Raw genomic sequence first — 23,838 nt, forward strand, 5'->3', positions numbered from 1 at the left:
TTCCCTGTACCACTGGACTTTGTTCCAGACAATCTTGCTATGTTGTTCATTCTCAGCCTGAAAGGACCGCTCACTCTTCCCAGTCCCTGACTTATCAGTGTCCTACCCATCTCACAAGCATATTTCAACTGCCATTTTCAGAAAAACCTATTTTGATTCCCTTTCCTAAAGTGATTTTCCCTCCTTGGTAACACCTTACGTCTTTCTCATGGTAGTATATCTGTATCATGATTATTTGTGTGTTACTTGTCCTATTTTCTAGTGTAGTTTTTTAAGGTCCTTACGAACAGGGATATGATTTATTGATCTTTGTACCTTAGGTAGTGCTCAGTCCAAACTTGCATATGGTAGGAAAGAGGAAGTGTTATGGTTAACGCTAAGATTTTTAATCTAGAGTAGGGAATTGAATTGGGAATTTTGGAGAATGAGACGATTTATGGTAAAAGTGATGAGTTTGGTTTAGACATGTTATGGTGAAGTGAGATTATCCAAGCAGAAAGGGACTAGAGCCCAGGAAAGAACAATATTTGGTGTTCTTTCTCATTTTCACAAGTATGATACTTAGGTTGTTACATATATGAAATTATTGTTTTGTAGCTGTATATCCACAGAATCCAGTCTTGATTGTTTTAACATGTTATCAGTTGGTTTTCATTTTGGAAAGTAAGGTCCAGCTACCATGTAGTCATTCCCAACTTTGAAAAAATAGAAGATGAAAGTTAATTTGTAGGTTGATTGGTTAATTCTCTGGATGAATACAGGAGTTAGATTCCTAGGCTAGCCCATAAGACCATGTTGTAGCTGAAATATTTAGTTCTGCAACAAAAAGATAATAGAAAGCAGTACAGTCGCATTACTAATCAATAGCATGTAAAAAGATAAAAAGAAATAAGAAAGGGTAGCTTATTCCTCTGATTCTTTAATTTGACTTTAAAGCTTATGACATTTCTTCTGTGTGATATAGATGATTCGCTGAGATTCTTCTTATATTTCTCAACAATATTTTGGGTCATTTTTTGACTTATAAATTGCCCTATCAGAGAAAGAAAAGAGAGGATTTACAGAAAATGTATGTTTAAGAGATTTCCTGAGGTAAAATAACCTGAGATAGAGAAAACTCAGTAGAGGAAGGTGTATATGAGTGCGTGAATGTGCATGTGATGTGTGTGGTGTGTTACGGTGGAAAGTGGACATAGGGAGATGAGGAACTTGTAAGTGATCTCTCCTATGGGGAACCAAGGTGATGCAGAAGAGATTGGATCTGGTGCTCCTTATTCCAGCCCTTGGGAGGAGCCATTAGCCCTGGCTAGTATGCATACTCTTTGTTGGGGGATCCCCGTGGATGGATGGAGGAAGGAAGGAGAAAAACAGCAATTTATATGCTAATTAGGGTATGAAACAGTGCAAATTAAGTATTTAACTTGAAGAGTACCTATATTGAAACTTGTATATTGAAATTTGAGACTTTATTTTTCCCAACTGAAAAATATTTCTGTATTCCTCCTCCATCTCTTGATTTAAAATAAAATTGGGTGTATATGATAAGTTGAATTCTTAGAAAATTTTTTATTAAGAAAGTTAAACTGAAGAGAGTATGAGGGTTGAAGTCAGAACTCAGCTCAAATTCTGGCTGTGCCATTCACCAGCTGTGTGGCTTTGGATGTGTTACTTGGCCTCTGAGCTTGAGTTTTCCCATCTATAAATGGAAATAATACCTTGCAAGGTAGCTGTAAGAACTAAAGGTAATACATCTGAAACTCCTATCACAGTGGGTATATATATATGTTGAATTCCTAGAAAATTCTTAGTATAGGCACTTATGGTAGCTGTTGTTGTGAAGCAGCTAAATGGAGTAATCTCTTATCACATTGGATGAATAGAATATAATGTTGCACTTGATTATTTTACCCATCGGGTAGTCACCAAAACCAATAGGATTTTTTTTAAACTAGGATGTATCACTGTGTTAGACCTGGTTCCCCATATCATTTTTACATACACACTGTACCGAGTACTTACCTGGATTGCTGCCTTCTTCCACCTTAGTGCACTAAGAGAAGAGAGTACCAGGCAGCCTATCCAAACACTTATATGCAAGTGCTGTTCTATGTATCAAAGGTAATATGTATTTGGGGATTTTCCAGTAAGGATGACAAATTATACTAAGCAGTTAACATTCTGTCAACCTTCTTACTCTAGCAAATGTTTGCTAAGTGGGTTATGGATGTAGTCTTTGGCCCTAGAGTAGGTTTCTCCCGCAACTGGCTAAGTATATAAACCATGACCCTGACCTTATTAGTTGAAATCAGTACTGAGTATAGAGAGAGTTCTCAAAGTAAAGGATGATTGATAATCACAGGTAGCCTGTAAGATATTTTGTTATAGTCCTATTCATTTGCTTATTATGAAACATAAAATGAGAAACTTTTAATATTGTTATCCTGTAGATAAAATAATTACTTTGAGAATTTAATTTAAATTTAAAAAATCATTAATTGCATCACTTAAAAACCATAACAATGAATCTTAGTTAAAACTGATGTAGACAGATATCAGCGTGTTAGATCACCTTTAGGAGTCCCACTCTCAATAAGATTTACTGGGTTAGGATCAGAAAACAAACTCTTGTCTGTTGAAACGTTGCTAACAGACTAATCCCAGGAACTTTCGGGGACTATTTCTAGTATCTGCCTACTTAGCATCCAGGAGGTGGCTATCATCCAGTAACCATTCAGAATCACACCAGTAGCTAGCAAGATGTCTGCTTTAAGTGGACCACCCTGGATTTAAGGGATTATCCTTTATTGTGAATATCTTCACGGTTATCAGGGAGGTTGGGGACATTATGGGTTTTTGCTACTGTGCTATATATATACACTTTTTTTTTTTTTTTTTGCCTAAGTTGTTGGCCAGTGCTTTTGTACTTTCTTTGTTAGCCTAGAGCTAACTAGAATATTGTTTCCCTTGTACATTGCCTCCTACTGCCCTCTGCCCTCCCTTTTTAGGAGCCTGTGTGGTAAATCCCGAACCTGACCATTCAAGCAGTTCATACTCAGATGAAAAAGGCTGAGGTGCACGTCAGCTATTCCGAATGGTCAGGAACCCTGATGCAGTTCCCGCTGACTTTTCTTGTATCTCTTTAGGTACCACCCACAGCCCTCTGCTCAGCTCCTATTTCTCTGAGCTAGGCGTTTTTTATGAGAATCCATCCAATTCTCTAACGAGGAAGAGGACTGTCTTTTAACTGTATTGTTTTAGGCTACAGAGGCACTTACTCCTTTTCTGTGAACCTGTTCTCTCTTTTATACATTGCAGAAATTCTTTAGTGATTTTGCTTTGTTGTTGATATCCTGGTCATTTTTCAATGCTGTTAATAGAATTTTTTTTTAATTTATATTCTGTTGGTTATTTCATTAGGATCTGGAGAAGAAAGGAGAGTAAATTGACTCACTTCACCTCCCAAGGGTGTTTAATAAATGTTAATTGAATGAGAGAAATCAGTGGATGGGAGGTGCAGTTGATTTGGTCTAAATAATACTTATAAATATCTTTAAGAGATTTAGTTCATATTTGCTTATTATCTTTTAAATTTTTATTGGTAATGGGAAAGTTATGATACAGTAATTTTCTTTAGGTCACACATTTTTTAGGTAAGCCAGAAAAGGTTTAAATTCTATAGTCCCTGTATGGCAGGAACGTATGTGCGATCAGTTAGAATGCTGGAGACATTATAGTTAAGTAGCTAACAGCACGGCCTCCGGAGTCTGAATTCAGATTCTACCTATGCCACTTACTAGAAGCATGATCTTGGCCAACATACTTCAGAGGTTTGTTTGAAGGTTAAAGCATTTGTGTATATAAAATAAGTGCTTGGCAAATAGCGCTATGTACATGTCAACTAAAATTAATGGGACTGACTTTTGAAGATTCTTAACTATAATCTTTTCATTAGCAATAGGCAGCTATCTTAAAGTTGACCATAAATACTATGTAGTTTTAGGTCGTAGATTTAAATGTCTCCATAGTGGAATTCTAGCCCATGGACAAGTGGCCAAAATTTTTGCCTCATATAAAGAATAGTACCACTACTGTAATGAAGTGGGAAGAATAGGTTTTGCTTGAACCAAACATCTGTTTTACATATGCAAAAAATTTAAAGTGTTGGGAAGACGTGGGGCCGGCCTGGTAGCGTTAAGTTCGCACACTCCGATTCAGCAGTCCGGGGGTTCGCCAGTTCAGGTCCAGGCGCGAACCTACGCACTGCTTATGCTGTGGCAGGCTTCCCACACATAAAGTAGAGGAAGATGGATGTGGATTTTAGCTCAGGGCCAGTCCTCCTCAGCAAAAAGAGGAGGATTGGGTGCGCATGTTAGCTCAGGGGTAATCTTCCTCAAAAAAAAAGTGATGGGAAGAAAGCAAATCCTAATATTGTGTACAAATTAAAACCAATGAGCTTTTCAAATTGATAAGGTAATTACCAAGGAAAAAAGAATTAAGTAACTTTTGGACCTAATACTCTGACTGTGCTCCCTTAGTGGGATATGGCCTAAGGACGAAAAGAACAGCAAGGGAATATCGAACTCAGTAGGTAGCGAACCCCCTACGATAGTGCTTCCCAAGAAATGTTATTCCTGTTTTGCTGATGAAGAAGCGTATTCAGAGGGGAATGGTTTGCCAGGCATCATTTAATTAAGTGGTGGAGCTGGATTCAAAATCCCATGCTCTGTTCTTTGTACCACGCTGCTTTTTTTATTTTTATAGTGTGCTGTTCAGATGAGTCCCTGTGGTACCATCCTGGTTTCTTTAGTACCTCTCTTTCTTTTATTGGCATCATCTGTAATTATTAGTTAGAACCACATTTTCAAGAGCTTTCTAACCTCTTGAATCTCCTTTGCTTCAGGAATTTCATTTCATGCAATCATGCCTACCTTTTTGAATTCTGCCTTCCTAAATTAAAGGATATGTGACGTGTGTGTGTGTGTGTATGTGTGTGAGGAAGATTGGCCCTGAGCTAACATCTGTGCCAGTCTTCCTCTATTTTGTATGTGGGATGCTGCCACAGCATGGCTTAATGAGCAGTATGTAGGTTGGTGCCCAGGATCCAAACCAGCGAACCCTGGGCCATCAAAGCAGAGCAGGTGAACTTAACCACTATGCAGCTGGGCTGGCCCCAGGTATGTAACTTTGTCACCCTTTTCTTTCTGAATTCTAACGTGAGCTGACAGATTTTTCTCTTAATTCTCATTCCTCCTACTTCATCAGTAACTAGTTTCCTGAATTATGGCTAGTGTCAAAGTCATGATAACTTATGGATATATTCTGTATTGATAATTAAGCCTGGAAGTTGTACATGAGAGGCTGCATTCTTAAAGACATTCATTTATTTGTAATTTAAGATATCTTATGGTGATTTGGTGCTGAGAAATGTAGGGGGAGAGTGATAAAGATGGCAGTGTTGGACCCACATTTTTTACATGAGAGATAGTAGAAACAAGTATTACTTTATAAACTGTGATTTTTAAATGATTCATTCATTAAAGAAGGCAAATAAAAATAGCAGTGAAACAAAGACATAATAACTGGTTGTTAAATGAACTCTGTGTCCTTTGAAAAGGGGATGATTAAGGGCGAAAATATGTAAATAACTTGAGTACACAAGCTGCTATTTGAGATTCTGCTGAGTAAAAATGATGGGAGGAATTAAACTGTACAAGAATTTAGTTGGATCTTGCTTAAAGTACTTCGTGTAGTAAATCTCCAAACGTATTTTTTAAATTGCAGCATCTTGAAGAACCTCTTCTTGAATTAGCAGAATCAAAATGGAATTCTATTTTTTTTAATCACTTCTGAACTATCTTTAAAGTGTGTGGCTTTAAAATGTAATTTTATGTAATATGTCGGAGAAATTGTCCAGAAGATCTAGGCCCAGAATTTCAGTATACTCTTAAAAGGAAGTAAGGTTGACAATCAGATTAATTTGAAAAATTGCTGTTTATCAGAATGAAGAATATAAAATAGTGTTATAGTCTTTTATTAGATTTACTGAGTTTCTAAACACCTGGAGAAAATTATTTTAGTATTTCCTGTCCAAAATAGCTGTTGGTCGGGAATGTACCACTTGTCTGTGGAAATCAGTGTTTATGAGACCTCTTTGCTGATGTTTCTAAGGTTTTAACTCTCTGGACAAACATTCAAGAAAAACTGTTCTGCAAAAATATTCCTAAATAGTAAACTTTGAGCACAGCTGTCAAATCAGCCGTGGTTCATATCCTAACTCCAGCTTTTTCTAGCTGGTCCCTAGTCATTTAGCCTGTTCTTCAGTTTCCTCATTGGATTGTTTTGAGAATTAGATGAGTATATGTAAGCCCTCAATACTGTGACTGGCACTAAGTGAGCACCTGGAATATAGTGGCAGCTCTTACTGTTTATCCTTTTACCTCCTCCAGATTGATGAGTGATGGGGAAAGAAAATTTATTATGAGTGCCCTTTATTTTAATGTCAAGGTTTTGAAGTAGAGGTTAAGACAAAACTAGATTTTTCTGAACCCACACACTTGATATTCTGTTTGGAAGTGAGAAAGAAAGCTGCGGAATACCTACTGTACTTGTGCAGTGGCAAGAAGATTGAATTTTTCATTTGTTTCCTGCCCCTGGCCCTTGCCTTCAGTTCCTCTGCCTCAATATGAAAGTTTATGTATTCCTGTGGAGATTCTTGCCTGACTGAAACACAGAGAACAATTTCCAGGAGTTTTCTTATGGCTGACTAACCATAACCTTTTGGAAGAACATCTGGATGCAGTTTCAGTTTTTAAAGTCTATAATTTTTTTAGGTCATTAAATTTCTATAGTTCTAAATTATTGTTTTCAATTCTTTTTCTGGGTTGTGTCCATCCATTTTAAGAGCTGTTAAGTCTTTTATCCTAAAAATATAATGTATACAGTTGACAATCAATAAAAATCGTCATAATCAAACTACTGGATTTTTCCCTTCAAGTTTTCAGAATGTGATCATTACACCAAACACATACATGCATATGTATATACACACCCATACATACAAATGCAGTTTTCCTTTATTGTAACTACTCAGTTGCATTAAGTAGTCAAAGTTATGATATTTGATTATAATCATTTCAGCAATATCATAGATAGGCTGCTGGACCCTGGAATTTAAAGAGAGAGGATCCTAACATTGGAAGCACATAATTAATACTCTGTAAATATCTGAAGGGTGTTTTAAACCTATTTCTAAAACCACCTTTTCGTTTTTTAACTTACCTTTTACTATACTTAACCTCTTTCTTTTAGGAATTGTTATACATACTCAGTCATATTTAATTTTTCTCTTTCTAAAATCTTATTTTCCCAAAGGTGATATAAATTATATTTTCGTGTCCTGCAGTTACACTCCACTTTGCAGTCCTTCACTCCCATGTATGTGAATGAGTGCATACGTCAGAGCCTTGTTTCCTTTACCCTTTCTGCAATGTTCATGTTTTTAAATTCGTAAAAGGCAGATTATTTAATGTTCGTTTCTAGCATTTTAAATGCCTCCAAGTTTGAAAGTTCTTTTTCTCTAGGCTGTTAGATACGTGTATGATTCCTAACATGAAACAGGGTTACCTGTTCTTTCTTGAGTTGACATTTATAGTCTTCTGGACTTATCTGTCTAGGGAATAAAAGCTAACATACTTTAATGTCATACACATTATTATAGATCTTACGGCCTGAGAAAATCTCTTTCCTTTTCTTCATTCTCCTTTCCTGTTTTAAAAGCTCTTGGGGCCGGCCCTGTGGCCGAGTGGTTAAGTTGGCGCGCTCCACTTCGCTGGCCCAGAGTTTCACCGGTTCGGATCCTGGGTGCAGGCATGGCACTGCTCATCAGGCCACGTTGAGGCAGTGTCCCACATGCCACAACTAGAAGGACCCACAACTAAAATATACAACTATATACTGGGAGGATTCGGGGAGAAAAAAGCAGGAAAAAAAAAAGATTGGCAACGGTTGTTAGCTCAGGTGCCGAGCTTAAAAAAAATTTTAAAAAAGCTCTTACCTCTCCTTTCATTGCGTCACCAAAATATAGTTTGGCAGTCGATTGGCTTAGCACTTTAGACACTTAAATCTTCCAGACAGAAAATGCTGTTGCATTCTTAAAGGCTTTTAAGCAATTACCTGAACCTCTTGTAGAAATTTCTAAATTACTAGATTGCTGAACAACTTCACACAAAAATTAATGATAATCTAAAAAAGACTATTTTCTCAGATTCTCCCCCCCCCCATAAACCCATGTTTCTCCACCCCACTCCTCTAGATTCTGAAAGTTTCCTGACAAAATTGCTTATGAAGTCCATTCTTAAGTTGGAAAAAATCTATACAATGGGCATCACCATGTTATTGTAGACTCTGGACGGAATCTATCCTGTCCCACCTTCACTGCAATTCACAATTGAAAAGAATGCACTGAGCCTTAGTGCTCTCTTGGGTCTATTATCTTGCAGACTTGACTGTAGACAGGTGTTCGCTGCGATTCAGAACCTATCATGCATCACTGCAGCAAAAGATTCAAATACGAAGTATTTGAAAACTAAAACTGTGTTTTCCAAACAGGTTAAGCATGTGTGTGTCTGCACAAAGCTTCACCGGTTAAGGCAGGTCACTATTTTTCCATTTAAAAACTTGCTTAGGGTGTCAACATTAAGTGCTTCATACATATTTCATATATATACATACATCCATACATAGGCAAATTGTGCATGAGTGCTTTTCTCTTTACAATTAAATATTTCCGGCAGTTTGGGATTTTTTTGTGTGTGTTCTTTTGAGCTGACAAATGATCACAAAAGTGATTCTGACTTATGATTATCTCATTCTTTGAAAAGTATTTTTTATCTACTCTAGGGCAAGGTGCAATAAATAAGACCCAGTTTTAGTAAGAGCTACAAACAGTTAATTGGAATTCAGTAAGAAGAGCGCTAAAATAGTAGTAAGTGCATATTATTGTGGGAGCACATTGGAGTGCCTTTAATTCAGGCTTGGAAGGTTAGAAACGGCTGCACGGAGAAATGACATCTCAGCTCTGGTCCAAAGAACGAATAGGAATTGACCAAAGAAGGGAGGGATATAAGAATGTTCCAGGTAGAAGGAAAAGCAAATTTAAAAGCTTAGAGGCTTAAAAAACAGTTATGTGTAGGGAACCTGAAAGTGTGCTGATAACAGCAGTTTGAAGGAGTGGCATCAGGTGACTGGATCGTTAAATGGGGACTAGATCATGAAGAGGTTATTTTTCCATCCCCTGCCCTCCCCTTTTTAAATTGAGTTCATAATAGTTTACATCATTGTGAAGTTTCACTTGTACATTATTTCTTGTCCGTCCCCATATAAGTGCTCCCCTTCACCCCCTGTGCCCACCCCCATCCCCCTTCCCCTGGTAACCACTGACCTGTTTTCTTTGTGTGTTTGTTTATATTCCACCTGTGAGTGAAATCACACGGTGTTCATCTTTCTCAGTCTGGCTTATTTCGCTTAACATAATACCCTCCAGGTCCATCCGTGTTGTTGCAAATGGGATGATTTTGTCTTTTTTATGGCTGAATAGTATTCCATTGTATGTATATACCACATCTTCTTTATCCAGTCATCAGTCCGTGGGCACTTGGATTGCTTCCATGTCTTGACCATTGTGAATAGTGCTGCAGTGACCATAGGGGTACACAGGTGACTTTGGATTGTTGATTTCAAGTTGTTTGGATAGATATTCAGTAGTGGGAGAGCTGGGTCATATGGTATTTCTATTTTTAGTTTTTTGAGGAGTCTCCATACTGTTTTCCATAGTGGCTGCACCAGTTTGCATTTTTACCAGCAGTGAATGAGGGTTCCCTTTTCTCCACGACCTCTCCAACATTTGTTGTTTTTAGTCTTAGTGATTATAGCCATTTTAACAGGCATAAGGTGGTATCTTAATATAGTTTTGATTTGCATTTCCCTGATGATTAGTGATGTTGATCATTTCACATGTTTATGGGCGATCTGTATATCTTCTTTGGAAAAATGTCTGTTCATCTCCTCTGCCCATTTTTTCATTGGGCTGTTTTTTTTTGTTGTTGTTCAGTTGTGTGAGTTCTTGATATATTATGGAGATTAATGCCTTGTTGGATATATGGTTTGAAAATATTTTCTCCCAATTGGTGGGTTGTCTTTTTGGTTTTGTTTTTTTTAAAAAAAATGATTGGCACCTGAGCTAACAACTGTTGCCAATCTTCTGGGGGTTTTTTCTGCTTTTTCTCCCCAAATGCCCCCAGTACATAGTTGTATATTTTAGTTGTGGGTCCTTCTAGTTGTGGCTTGTGGGACGCTGCCTCAGTGTGGCTTGATGAGCGGTACTATGTCTGTGCCCAGGATCCGAACCAGCGAAACCCTGGGCTGCTGAAGCAGAGCACGCGAACTTGACCACTCGGCCACGAGGCTGGCTCCTGTCTTTTTTTTTTTTAAAGATTTTATTATTTCCTTTTTCTCCCCAAAGCCCCCTGGTACATAGTTGTATATTCTTCCTTGTGGGTTCTTCTAGTTGTGGCATGTGGGACGCTGCCTCAGCGTGGTCTGATGAGCAGTGCCGTGTCTGCGCCCAGGATTCGAACCAACGAAACACTGGGCTGCCTGCAGCGGAGCGCGCGAACTTAACCACTCGGCCACGGGGCCAGCCCCTCCTGTCTTTTTGTTTTGATCCTAGTTTCTTTTGCCTTGCAGAGGCTCTTTAGTCTGATAAAGTCCTGCTTGTTTATTTTTTTCTTTTGTTTCCATTGTCTGAGAAGACATGGTATTCCCTCCCACTTTTTTAAACAGATTTATTGCACTATAATTCACATGCCGTACAGTTCATCCCTTCGAAATGTATACAATTCATTGGTTTTTAGTATATCCACAGAGTCGTACAACCATCATCACAATCAATTTTAGAACATTTTCATCATCTCAAAAAGAAACTCTGTGCCCTTTAGTTGTCACCCCCCCCCCCAAACTATCCCAGCCCTAAGCAACTACCAATCTACTTTCTGTCTCTATATATTTACCTGTTTTGCAGATCTCATATAAATGGATTCATACGTAGTCTTCTGTGACTGGCGTATTTCACTTGGCGTAATGTTTTCAAGCTTCATCCATGTTGTAGCGTGTATCAGTTCTTCATTTCTTTTTATTGCCGAATAATATTCCATTGTATGGATAAACTTCATTTTATTCATCCACTCATCAATTGGTGGACATTTGGGTGGTTTCTACCTTTTGTAGCTATTATGGATAATGCTACTATGAACATTTATGTACACATTTTTGTGTGAACATATATTTTCATTTCTCTTGCATTTCTAGGAGTGAAATTGCTGGATCATATCTTTAACTTTTTATGGAACTGACATACTGTTTTCCAAAGTGGTTGCACCATTTTACATTCCCACCAGCAATATATGAGGATTCCAGTTTCTCCACATCCTTGTCAACAGTTGTTTTTATCTGTGTTTTTGATTATCACTGTCCTAGTGGATGTAGAGTAGTTTCTTATTGTGGTTTTGATTTGCATTTCCCTGGTGACTAATAATGTTCAGCATCTTTTCATATGCTTTTGGCCATTTCTATATGTTTGGAGAAATGTCTGTTTGACTCTCAGCCCACTTTTAAATTGAATTATTTGCCTTTTTATTATTGAGTTGTAAGAGCTAAGTCATTGGCAGACATATGATTTGCACATATTTTCTCCCATCCTATGGATTGTCTTTTCACTTTTTTTTTTTTTTTTTAAGGTTTGGCACCTGAGCTAACAGCTGTTGCCAATCTTGTTTTTTTTCCTTCTCCTCCTCCCCAAACCCTCCTAGTACATAGTTGTATATTCTAGTTGTGAGTACCTCTGGTTGTGCTCTGTGGGACGCCACCTCAGCATGACCTGATGAGCGGTGCCATATCCGTGCCCAGGATCCGAACCAGCGAAACCCTGGGCTGCCAAAACAGAGCACGCGAACTTAACCGCTCAGCCCTGGGGCTGGCACCATCTTTTCACTTTTTTTTATGGTATCTTTTGATGTACAAAGTTTTTAAATTTGAAGTCCAGGTTTTCTGTCATTTCTTTTGTTGCTTGTGCTTTTGGTGTCATATCTAAGAAACTATTGCCAGTGTCACTAAGATTTTTTTTTCCTAAGTTACCTCTTAGATTTAGATGTCTCGCCCATTTTGAGTTAATTTTTGTAAATGGTGTGAAGTAAGGGTCCAGATCTATTCTTTCACATGTGAATATCCAGTTGTCCCACCACCACTTGTTGAAAAGACCGAACTCTCCCAATTGAATAGTCTTGGCACCCTTGTTGAAAATCAATTGACCGTAAATGTGAGGGTTTATTTTCAGACTCTTAATTCTATTCCATTGATCCATATGTCTATCCTTATGCCACTGCTACACCATCTTGATTACTGTAGCTTTGTAGTAGGTTTTGAAGTTAAGAAGTGTGTCCTCTAGCTTTGTTCTTTTTCGAGATTTTTATGGATATTCTGAGTCCTTTGCATTTCCACATGAATTTTAGGATCAAGTTGTCAATTTCTGCAACAATAACAACATCCCAGCTGGGTTTTTAATAAGGATCACATTGAATCTGTAGATCAATTTGGAGAGTATTGCCTAAGTGTTCCAATCTGTGAATATAAGAGCCTTAGCATTTATTTAAATGTTCATTAATTTCAACAACATTTTGTAGTGTTCAGTGTACATGTGTTGTACTTTTTAAAAAGTTTTTTTAGTAGTTGACCTTGAGTTTGCAGCTAATTTATAGCTAATCCAAATCCTCCTTTATATAACACTGCACCATTTCACACATAGTGCAACTGCCTTATAACAGAGTATTACTCAATTCCTGATTCTTTCCTACCATTCCTGATAACATTGCTGTCATTCATTTCACTTATCCATAAACTGTAATCACTGAATACGCTGTTGCTATTATTATTTTGAACAAACTATCTCTTAGATCAATTATGAATAAGAAAAATAAAAGATTTTACTTTGCCTTGATTATTCCTTCGCTAATGCTCTTTCTTTATGTAGACCAAAATTTCTGACCTATATCATTTTCCTTCTTTCTGAAGAATTCCTTTTAATATTTCTCACAAAGCAGGTCTACTGGTAAAAACTTACTCAATTTTTGTCTGAGAAAGCCTTTATTTCTCCTTTACTTCTGAAGGATAATTTCACTGGATACAGAATTTTTGGTTGGTGGGGTTTTTTCTTTTGACACTTTAAATGTTTCACCCCACTCTCTTCTTGCATGGTGTATGATGTAATTCTTATCCTTGCTGCTCTACAGGTAAGGTCTTTTTTGCTCTGGCTTCTTTCAAGGTTTTCTTTTTGTCTTTCCTTTTGTTCAGTTTGAATATGATATACCTTTGTGTATATTTTTCCTGCTTGGTGTTCTGAGCTTCCTGGATCTGTGCTTGGTGCCCATTATTAATTTTGGAAAATTCTCAGTCCTTATTGCTTTAAATATTTCTTCCATTTCTTTTTCTCTCTTCTTCTGGTATTCCCATTACACTATGTTGTACCTTTTGTAATTGTCCCACAGTTCTCAGATATTCTTTTTTCTCTTTGCATTTCAGTTTTGGAAGTTTCTGTTGACATTTCTTTGAACTTACTGATTCTTTCTTCAACTGTGTCCAGTGTATTGAGCCCATTGAAGACATTCTTCCTTTCTGTTAACAGTGTTTTTGACTTCTAGCATTTTCTTTGATTCTTAGAGTTTCTGTCTCTCTGCTTACATTGCCCATCTGTTTTTGCATGTTGTTAACTTGTTCCATTAGAACCCTTGGCATATTAATCATAGTTATTTTTAATTCCCAGTCTGACAATTCCAATGTCTCTGCCATATCTGAATCTGCTTCTGATGCTTGCTTTCTCTCTTCAAACTGTGTTTTTTATCTTTTTAGTATGTCTTGTAATTTTTTTCTTGAAAGCTGGACATACTACATTGGATAAAAGGAACTGATATAAATAGGCCTTTAGTGTGAGAATTTATGTTTATCTGGCTAGAGGCTAGGCTGTTTTTACTGTTTGTTGTAGCTGTAGTGTCAGTGGCTAAAATTTCCTTTAGTGTCTTTTTTTTTTTTTTTTTTGGTCTCCCTTGCTATCTTTGTGGTTCTCTAGAGACTTCTTAAATACGATCTGATACATGCAGTTCTTTGAGTTGTATTCTTCTTTTCTGATACAGAAGCCCTATTTATGTCAGGATGAGATATGTAGAAAGGGAAAGCATTCTCCAGTTCTATGATTAGGTCTTAGTCTTTAAGTGAGCCCTGTGCCCCTGGGCCGTGACCTTCACAAGTGTTTCTCAGTGCCCCTACCCTCCTTAGGTGAAGACATGAAGGCTAAAGAGGGCTGGAGTTGGCTATTTCTCTTTCTTTAGTTCCATTAGGCTCTGGTGAAACCCCAATCAGTCTCTGGTGAAATAGTTTCTTTTGAGGCCAAGGCACGTTAAGAACAAAATGTTCTAGGCTTATTTCAAAATAGCTATTTTCCCCTTTCCCCTGCCAGAAGCACAGGGAATTTTTCTCCTATCTTTGCTGTGAGAACTTGGTAGAGCTTCTAGAATTAACACTCACAAGAGTGTGAGGGACCCCCTAAGACTGGGTCCCCCTGGAATTTTTAACTTTCAAACTTGACCACACTGAGTCTCCAAGAATTCGTCACAGTTTAGGTTTTCCTCCTCTGGTACTGGTTCCCGTTCCAGTGAGTTGTGGTTCTCTGTATCTGCCTGTTTGTCTCTCCAGTTTTGCAGACAGTGCTTTGCCCTGTGTCCTCGGTTCTCTGATGGATCTAAGAAGAGCTGCTGATAGTCATTTTGTTCAGCATTTTTCTTGTTCTGTGGGTGAGAATGACAACTTCTAAGCTCCTTACATGCTGGACCAGAAACCAGAAGTTCTCACTATTTTGTTAAATTTATTCCTGGGTATTTTATTCTTTTTGCTGTTATTGTAAATGTATTACCTTCTTAATTTTCAGATTGCTCATTACTAGTGTCTGGAAATACAATTAATTTTTGTATATTGATCTTATATCCTGCAACCTTTTTAAAGTCATTTGTTAGCTCTAATAGTGTTCCAGTGGATTTCTTTTTCTTGCCTAATTGCCTTGACTAGAACCTTCAGAACAATTTTGAATAAAAGTGGCAGGAGCAGACATCCCTCGTCTTATTCGTGATCTTAGGGGGAATGCATTTGGTCCTTCTCCATTAAGTATGTTAGCTGTGGGGTTTTTGTATATACTGTTTATTAGGTTGAGGCAGTTCATTTCTCTTCCTAGCCACAGTGGTAACATTTTTGTAAAACTATAATGTAATATCACAACCCAGGTTTTGACACTGATACATTCTGCAGATATTATTCACATTTCCTTACTTTTACTTGTACTCACTTGTGTTTGTGTATTAATAAGTTCTACACAGTTTTATCATCTGTGTAGTTTTATGTGTCCACTGCCATAATCAGGATCAGACATCCAGGTATGTGTGTCAATAGTTCATTCCTTTTTATTGCTGAGTAATATTCCGTGGCATAAATGTACCAGAATTTGCTTAACCATTCACCTGGTAAAGTATATCTGGGCTGTTTCCAATTTTAGGCTATTACAAATAAAGCTGCTATGAACATTTGTATACAGGTTTTTGTATGAACCTAAGTTTTCTTTTCTCTGGGATGTACACCCAGAAGTGCAACTGCTGGATCATATAGTAGTTGCATGTTTAGTTTTTTGAGAAACTGCCAAAATGTTTTCTAAAGAACCTTTTAAGGTATGTTAAGAATTTGTACTTGATTTTAATATTAATCTCAATTTTAATATTTTGAATTTGAAGAGGTAAACAACCAGAGAGTATGCCTGGTAAATGTATGAATCTGAAACTCATAAATCAGACTTAGAGTGAAGATACAGAATAATCATCAGCATATGATTGATTTTAAATGCTATGGGTAGGGATGATATTTCCCAGGGAGAGAGGGGAAAAAAGAGAACAGAACCTGGGCCAGAACCCTGAAGATCACCATCATTTTTAGGAGGCTGAGCAAGAGCTAGACTTAAGAAGAAAACCAAAAATAAAATTTGATATTGTGGAAGCCATGGGGAGAAACTGTTTTCAAGAAGAAAGAAGTGGTCAGCAATGTTACCAAAGAGGAAGTAATGTGAAATTGAAAAGTACGTTGGTTTTAAAGAGATTGTTAATAACTCTGGTGAGAGAAGTTTTAGTCAAGTGGTAGAGTAGGAGCCTCATTCATGGTGGGTTGAGAGATGACTGGTAGGTGAAGTAAGATAGCAATGGAGATGGAAGGGAGAGGGAGGTTAGTTAACTGGAGAAGAATGTGGGGTCCCAGGGTAGGTAGTTTTTAGATAGAGAAGAGGGGCTTATCTGATGGTAATAATGAGAGGGAGGGGTTGATAATGCACAAAAGAGAAGGAATTCTTGATTGAGCAAGGATCCTGATGATACCTAACAGAATGGTAGACAGAGCACAGCAGAGGGATAAACTTCAGGAGGCAAGATACATTTTCCTTTGTTACAAAAGAGGGAAGGAATGAATGAAGAATGGAGCAGGTAAGTAAGTTTATAGATATGGTGGTAGAAAGTTGAGAGTTTACTTCTGATGGCTTATTTTTTTCCCTCTGAGATAACAGAAAGGGTCATTTGTTAGGAGTGAAAAGGGGATGATAGGAAGTTTGAGGAGAGTGGAAAAAGTTCAGATAGCTATTAAAGAGAGTGGTAGAGAGAGAGCTGGCTAGAAAAATAGAATGATTTCTAGGTTGAAATGAGGGCCTAGTTGGGCATGTAGGGCATAAATTTTTTAATGATCCCAGTCTTATGGTTATGTATTTTGTCCAGCAGAGTTCAGCAGCCTGGCTGGAGATGTGTGAAAAGGAGACCATTGTGTTGATCCAGAGTTGGAGTTTGTCCCACGTGACATAGGAGAAAGAGGCACTGAATGAACAAACATAATGGTCTAATAGACTTTGAAGTCAAGACAGGTCTGTTTTAATCCTCTCCCGACCACTTAGTGTTAGGCAAATTCCTTAACCTCCTCTTTCAGTTTCTTAATAATAATCACACCTAATCATAGCAGCTTTCTAATCATAGTAATACCTGTCTTTTTCTGTGATAAGGATTAAGTGAGAAAACAAGGAAGTCCCTTAACACATAGTTTGGCACATAATAAATGTTAATAAATAGTAGCTTTTATTATTATTTGTGGCCCAATCCTGTCACTTGTTAGCTGAGTGACCTTAGGCAACTTTCCTTCCTTTTTATCTTTAAAAAGGAAATTATAATACATGTTGAGAGTATTCAGTTGGGTGTCTTTTACAGGAAAAAAATGCTAAGCACTATGCCTGACACGTCCTTTTCACCACTTAGTGAATGTGAGTTGAAGCAGAATCTCTAGGGGATTTGTAGAAAATTAAATTGGAAAGTTAGATGGGGATTTTGGCCTTTATTTGCTAATTAGTAGATAGCCTTTAAAAGTTCATGAGCAGAGAGAGAACATAAGCGGTGTTTTAGGACTATTAATTTATCAGTAGTGTGATGGGATTTATGATCTCAGCTAGATACCACCTCTTCAAAGAGGCCTTCCCTAACCACCCTGAGAATCTGAGATAGTGCTTCCTCCTCCTCTCTAACACCTTACCCTGTATCATTTTCCTCATGACGTTTGTGCCTATCTGCAATTACCATGTTTATTAAGTTGTTTACTTTTTTCCCCATCTCCCTCCACTAGAATATATGCTTCATGAGAAAAGGGATGTTGTCTGTCTTACTGCTGTATCCCTGCAGCCCGAACAGTGCCTAGCACATAGGAGGCGTTCAGTAAATATGTGTTGAATGAATGAAATATAAGGAGGGACTGGAAGGAGAGAGACTAGTTAAGAAATTATTAGAGGGGCTGGCCCGGTGGCCAAGTGGTTAAGTTCGTGCACTCCGCTGCAGGCGGCCCAGTGTTTCGTTGTTTCGAATCCTGGGTGCGGACATGGCACTGCTCATCAAACCACGCTGAGGCAGCGTCCCACATGCCACAACTAGAATGACCCACAACAAAGAATATACAACTATGTTGAGGGGGGGGGGGCTTTGGGGAGAAAAAGGAAGAAATGAAATCTTTAAAAAACAAAACAAAACAAAAATTATTAGAATAATTTCAACATTAGGATATGAAGATCTGAACAGAGATAATAGCAGTGTAAATGGAAGGAAGAAACAAATAAGAAAAATTACAAAGAAAGAATGGTTTTTAACATTAGAAGGGACAAAATGAAGGAAGCAACAAGGTTATTCCAAGATTTCCAAACTGGGTGATTGAAGCAGTGACAGTACCATTATTGAAGGCGTGTGCCTTCAGCTCCTTTTATAACTTTTTATGTCCAATACTTAGAACAGTCCCTAACACGTAGTGATGGGCAGTAAATATTTGAATGAATGAAAGAAAATAGGAGAAATCAGAAGGTTACATCGTGTGTTTAAAATAACAATAGGACACCCAAGCAGGTGGAGGATGAGGCTAACATTGTGGAAAGAATAAAAGACTTTGGGATTTATGGTATTTAAAGGGAAAGAACGAACTAACAGAAGAAGCAGCCTCTGAGGTAGGAGAAGAACAACAGTAGTGTGGTTTCAAGACAGCAGAGACAGAGCTAGTTCCAGGAAGGAGGAGGTAACCAATGTTACATCCTTCAGAAAAGCCGAAGAAAATAAGCACTGGAGAAAATCTTTGGATTTAGAGACTGAGAGGACAAGAGTGATCTTAGAACAACTTACACGGAGCAGTGAAGTAAAAGTCAAATTACAAAGGGTGTGAGGAATTGAGTGGATCATGAGGTATTTTTCCCTCACAGAGCTAAAGGAAGGGAGCCAACATGGTAATCTGAGAGAGTCGTTTAAAGGAAGTATAGTTTGCTTCGTTTTGTTTTTTTATATAAAGACCTAAGCGTATTTTGTGGCAAGAGAGAAGAAAGATCCATAATCTAAAAGAATTGTCAAATTTTAGTGTGCACAAGAATAACAAGAGGATTTTATTAAATGCAGGTTGCTGGCACCATTTACAGAGAATCTGATTCAGTAGGTCGGGGGACCAGATAGCAGCCTTTTTTAGCAAGTAACCCCCACGCCACAACACACACGCACACACATATCCAAAAGATTCTGAGGTAAATACTAAGATCACACTCTAACACTGGTCCAAGGAGTAGAAAAGAAAAGGGTGAGAAGGGAATTTGATTTTACAAAATGAAGGGTAAAGGTTAAGCTTTGGGAAGGAGAAGGAGTTCATCTTTAAAACAAACAGGAAGAGATGGTACGGAGAAATTTTGAGATGGTGAACTTCAAGGAGGTTTTCAGGGTGCAAGAAGGGCAATGAGGTTGCTTCATTTGCTTGACCTTTCTTTTTTCCGTTAAGTGGGAAGAAAGGTTATCTACTCTGGGCAGGCATGATTTGAGGAGTGTGGAAAGGTCTGAAACAGCTGGTGTGGGGGGCGCAGCAGAGTCAACAGAGGAGGAACAGAAGCAGTGCTGAGCAGCCTTGGGCTCTGTTAAGTTAGGTGGCATGGCTGGTGGCCCAGTCAGCAGTTCCCTAACATTTTTCAAAGTGAGGAAAAGTCCTGAAAACATTTCTTCTCCAGGTAACTCATTGTGGCTTCATCTTCTGTAGATTTACTTATGCCTTTTTTGATGCTTTCAGCCTGTCCCACTTCACTGAATAATAAACTTCATATATTTTCTATACAAGATATAAAGTATCTAAAATTTACCTGACTTTCAACTCAAAAGAGGCTTGTAGTGATTTGCTAGAATATATTTACATTCGTTCTGTCTGTGGATTTTGATCACAGTTCATGTGAAGCTTGCCATCATTTTACAGATTGCTATTTCTAATGCCAGCCCTGTGGAGGGCATTTATTTTCACCTGGGCACTGAATGTTACCACCAAGTGAATGCCGGGCCCTGGGTGTAGGGCAAAGGAAACCAACCTGCTTAGTTTTCTCCAGGTTTGGATAAGTAAGAGTCACTTGGAACTAAGTGGGGAGGAACACCTAGGTACTGTCCTGTTTATCCTACACTTATCTTACTTGATACTTTCAACGTTTCTAGGGTAGATATTAGAATATCTCCTTTACAAATGAGGAAACTGAGGCTCAGATGCTTAGATTGCCCAAGGTCACAGAGCAAGGAAGCTGGACAGCTGGAAGTCAAACCCACATCTCTTATTCTACACCCTGTACTCCTTATACCATGCTGCCTTGGGTAGGATATAGTCCAGCCAGTTAGGTTCTTTATGCATAAAATAAAATAACGGTAGTACTATTGACTAATTAGTAATTTCTAATTGGAAGCAACTTATTGCCCAGTATGGATCAGTAATTAAAGAAATGCAGCCTTGGGAATTAATTAAATGGGAAATTTTTCATCTGTTCCTATAGTCTTTTCTTCTGACTCCCTTAGGCCTTTAGGTTCCTAGTATGACACATAGAACTGCATATTTTTCATGAGGACAAATAAGGGTTATGCATAGTAGGAATTTAAGGTTTTCTGTTTTATTTTCAGGGAACTGGGATGGTACCCAGCATTTTTGTCTTTTAGCCACAGCAATACATTTGCATTCCTGGCTTAACTATTATCTGATATACGTAAGAGGGATTATTTTTCCTTAAATATATATCTTTCCATTGCTCACATGGATGCTTATCTGAGACTGTTCACACACTCTTGCTTCATCTTCCTTTATTTTATCGATGAATATTTACAAAGCACTTTTTTTATTCCAGCCATTATGCTAGATATCCCAGGAGTTACCCAGGAAAGCCTGTTTTCTGAAAATTGGGATTTATTAATTAAAAAATAGGACCAACATGCATTACTTCTGCTATTCCATCCAGAGAAATGCATAATTATGTCTTGATTCAAAGCCGGTTTGTCCCTCCCAGCATAGAGTAAGCTGGGTTGGTTGGTGGTTGTTTTTAGGTCTTAGGTGTAGAATGTGATGAAAGTCTAGATGGTTATGTATACTCACAATTGAACTTAGAATCAAGGAGACTTGCCTCAAATATGTGATCAATTTAGCTAAGTTTGAGAAATTCTGAGACGTCAATTATATAAAAATATTATAGAAAACAGTGGTATAGAATACAACCCATTGAAGGAATACGTGATTGTTTAATTACCTGTTCCCCAAGTTAGATAGCCTGAAGTATTTTGTTTGTATTGCTAATACAACACTCTCTCAATATTAATAATAACTAATTTATTAAGTACTTCTGTGTGCCAGGCATTGTTCTAAGCTTTTTGCAAGAATAAACTCATTTAATCTTCTCAACAACCTTGTGAGGTAGGTACTGTTTATTATCCCCATTTTACAGATGCCAAAAGTGAGGCACACAGAGGATAAGCAACTTGCCCAGGGTTACAGAGCTCGTAAGTGGCAGAGACCCGGGTGGACTTGCTTTATAGCTTGCTATGCTCTTAACCATTATTCTGTGCTGCCTTTCACTGGCCCTCATGTTAAGGATAACTTTTCAAACAGCTGGGCACGTTATTCTGCATTATCTGAGGAGCTTATGTTTAATACTAATGATATAACTGAGTGAAAGGAAAGAATTAGCCCTGCTCTTTGGTCTGTTATACACGGTCAAGAATCTAACGTGTTTGTAGTTAATTCATTGTGAAGTTTGGGCTTTTTGGAAAAATGCTACATGTTTTCTGGTGTTATTTTACCAGAGTGGGAAAGGCATAAGAAGGGCAGTATTTGGGCTAGATCTCCATAGTCCTTATAAATAAAATGTATTGAGTTCTCTAATGTTGGCTGTGGGCCTTGGTGGGTAGCAAAATGTTAGGGAAACTGATAAAAATGATTAGTAGTTGGATCCTGAAAGTAAAAATTTGCTCTTTGCATTTCTTAAAAAGATTTCCTATGCTAAAAGGATGACAGTAAATTTAAAAGGACTTTAGTTAGTATTTAAAAAATTTTTTTATAATAGAAATTTCAAGTACTCAGTAGCCACATGTGGCTGGTGGCTATCATGTTAGTGCAGGTCCAGGCTGTCGAAGGGATCATTTATGGAATAAAATCTTGTCTTTTTGGATGAACCCCGGTGTCGTTCGTTCTGAGTTCTTTAATTCTTTTAGGGGCCTTGTGAAGAGAAATCTGAGTTAAGAAAAGTTCAAACAACTGTGTCATCACCATGAAAAGCAGGAAGCTGAGGGATGTGCGATTTGAGTGCACAGGAGAGCTAAAATGACACTTTAACCCCTAGTGATGACTTCAGTGCTCTGTGTTTAAAGAACTCTGGCTGACATAGCTCTTGCTCTTTTCTTTTTTTAAATTTTAATGATACTCTTGATTCTTATGTGGTAGTTATGTTCTATAAAGTCACTGTGAATGCTGGATTAGTAAATACTGGATCATTGCCTCTAGGAGATATAAGAGGTTAGGTTCCTGTGAGCCTCTGGTCACATGTCCCCAGCCAATCCATACATAACCTAGTTTTATGTGTGTTTCTGTTTAAAGACACCTGTTTAATATGTATTGTTGATTCATTAACATTGAATTCAAAAAACATGCCATAAAGAGACCACGGAAATGACACTTGCTTACTGTAGGAGGGCTGAAAGAAGGCAGAATCTCCACCAATTCAACTTCAGCTGGAAGTGTCTGTCAAGCGACTAACATTTTTTGCCACTCTGCACATGTGTTATGTCCACAAATGACCATGAAAGTGCCACAACTATTGATTTGGGGATTACAAATAACTTTTAGTGAGTGGGCATATTTGCAAGTATGGAATCTGGAAATAGCGAGGATCAAATGTATGAATGTATTTTAAATTTTAAAATGAAAAGTAAAAATAAAAAACTTTCTTGTCCATCTCTACTGTTCCCATCCCCCACTCCGTCTTTCCTTTCTAGAATAACCACTCTCAGTTTCCAGTGCATTTACATATATGTGTACTTACAGAATTATGTGTATATATTTTAATAAATATATCTCATGATACATACTATTCTGTGGTTTGCTTTTTTCTCATGATGTCTTAGAGATCCGTCCACATCAATATGCACAGAATTATCTCATTCTTTTTAGTATTCTATGGTGTGTATGCACTATATTTAACCATTCCTCTATTGATAAGTATTTAGGTTTTTTCACTATTATAAAAAATATTGCAGTAAAAATATTTGTACCTGTTTCTTTTTCCATATCTGGAGGTTTTTCTCTGGATTACCTATGTAAAAATGAAATTCCTGAGCAGAAGGGCATATGCAGTTTAAATTTTGTTAGAAAGGCAGTTGTGTCAGTTGCATCCTCTAGGAAACAGACACTGAGAAGGAATTAGAGCTGCAAGCAGTGTTTGAGAGTTAACGCATGTGAAAGACAGGGAGCAGAAGCTAAAGGATAAGAAAAGTAGTCAGATCCTGATACAGGTCTTGCAGAGTCTCAGCCAACTCAGTGGGGCATTCTGGAGTGCAGATTGCCTCTAAGAGGAGTGGTACTGTGTACTGCCATGGACAGACATGGCTAGGCCCTAGAACTCCCTCATGCTCGGTATGGACCAAGGGCTGCCTGGGAAGAAAGCCGCTTGATCTTGAAAGATGAGTTGAATCTTAAAGGTACTAACAGCGGGAGGCTCACTGCACCCTTTGGAGCTAAACCACCAGACGTCTTCAAGAGAGATCGCAGCAGTGTACTTCTGTGGCTGCCACTGCAGTATAGTATAGCATAGTGGATAATAGCAGAGTCTAGAGCCAGACTCCCTAAGTTCAACATCTTTGTATAAGATGTTAC

General features: G+C 37.9%; 1 protein-coding gene and 1 long non-coding RNA gene across 2 annotated transcripts in view; both read left to right on the top strand.

Moving 5' to 3' along the window:
• The window catches only part of MOSMO (modulator of smoothened), a 64,380-nt gene that overhangs the window by 11,062 nt on the left and 29,480 nt on the right, over positions 1–23,838 (top strand). The gene's annotated exons all lie outside the window — the stretch shown is intronic.
• LOC138917167 (uncharacterized) lies at positions 16,902–23,049 on the top strand. The gene is made up of 2 exons (XR_011424770.1): positions 16,902–17,041; positions 22,182–23,049. It is a non-coding gene; the product is annotated as an uncharacterized lncRNA (long non-coding RNA).

This window comes from Equus caballus, chromosome 13, assembly GCF_041296265.1.
Source record: "Equus caballus isolate H_3958 breed thoroughbred chromosome 13, TB-T2T, whole genome shotgun sequence".
NCBI lineage: Eukaryota > Metazoa > Chordata > Mammalia > Perissodactyla > Equidae > Equus > Equus caballus.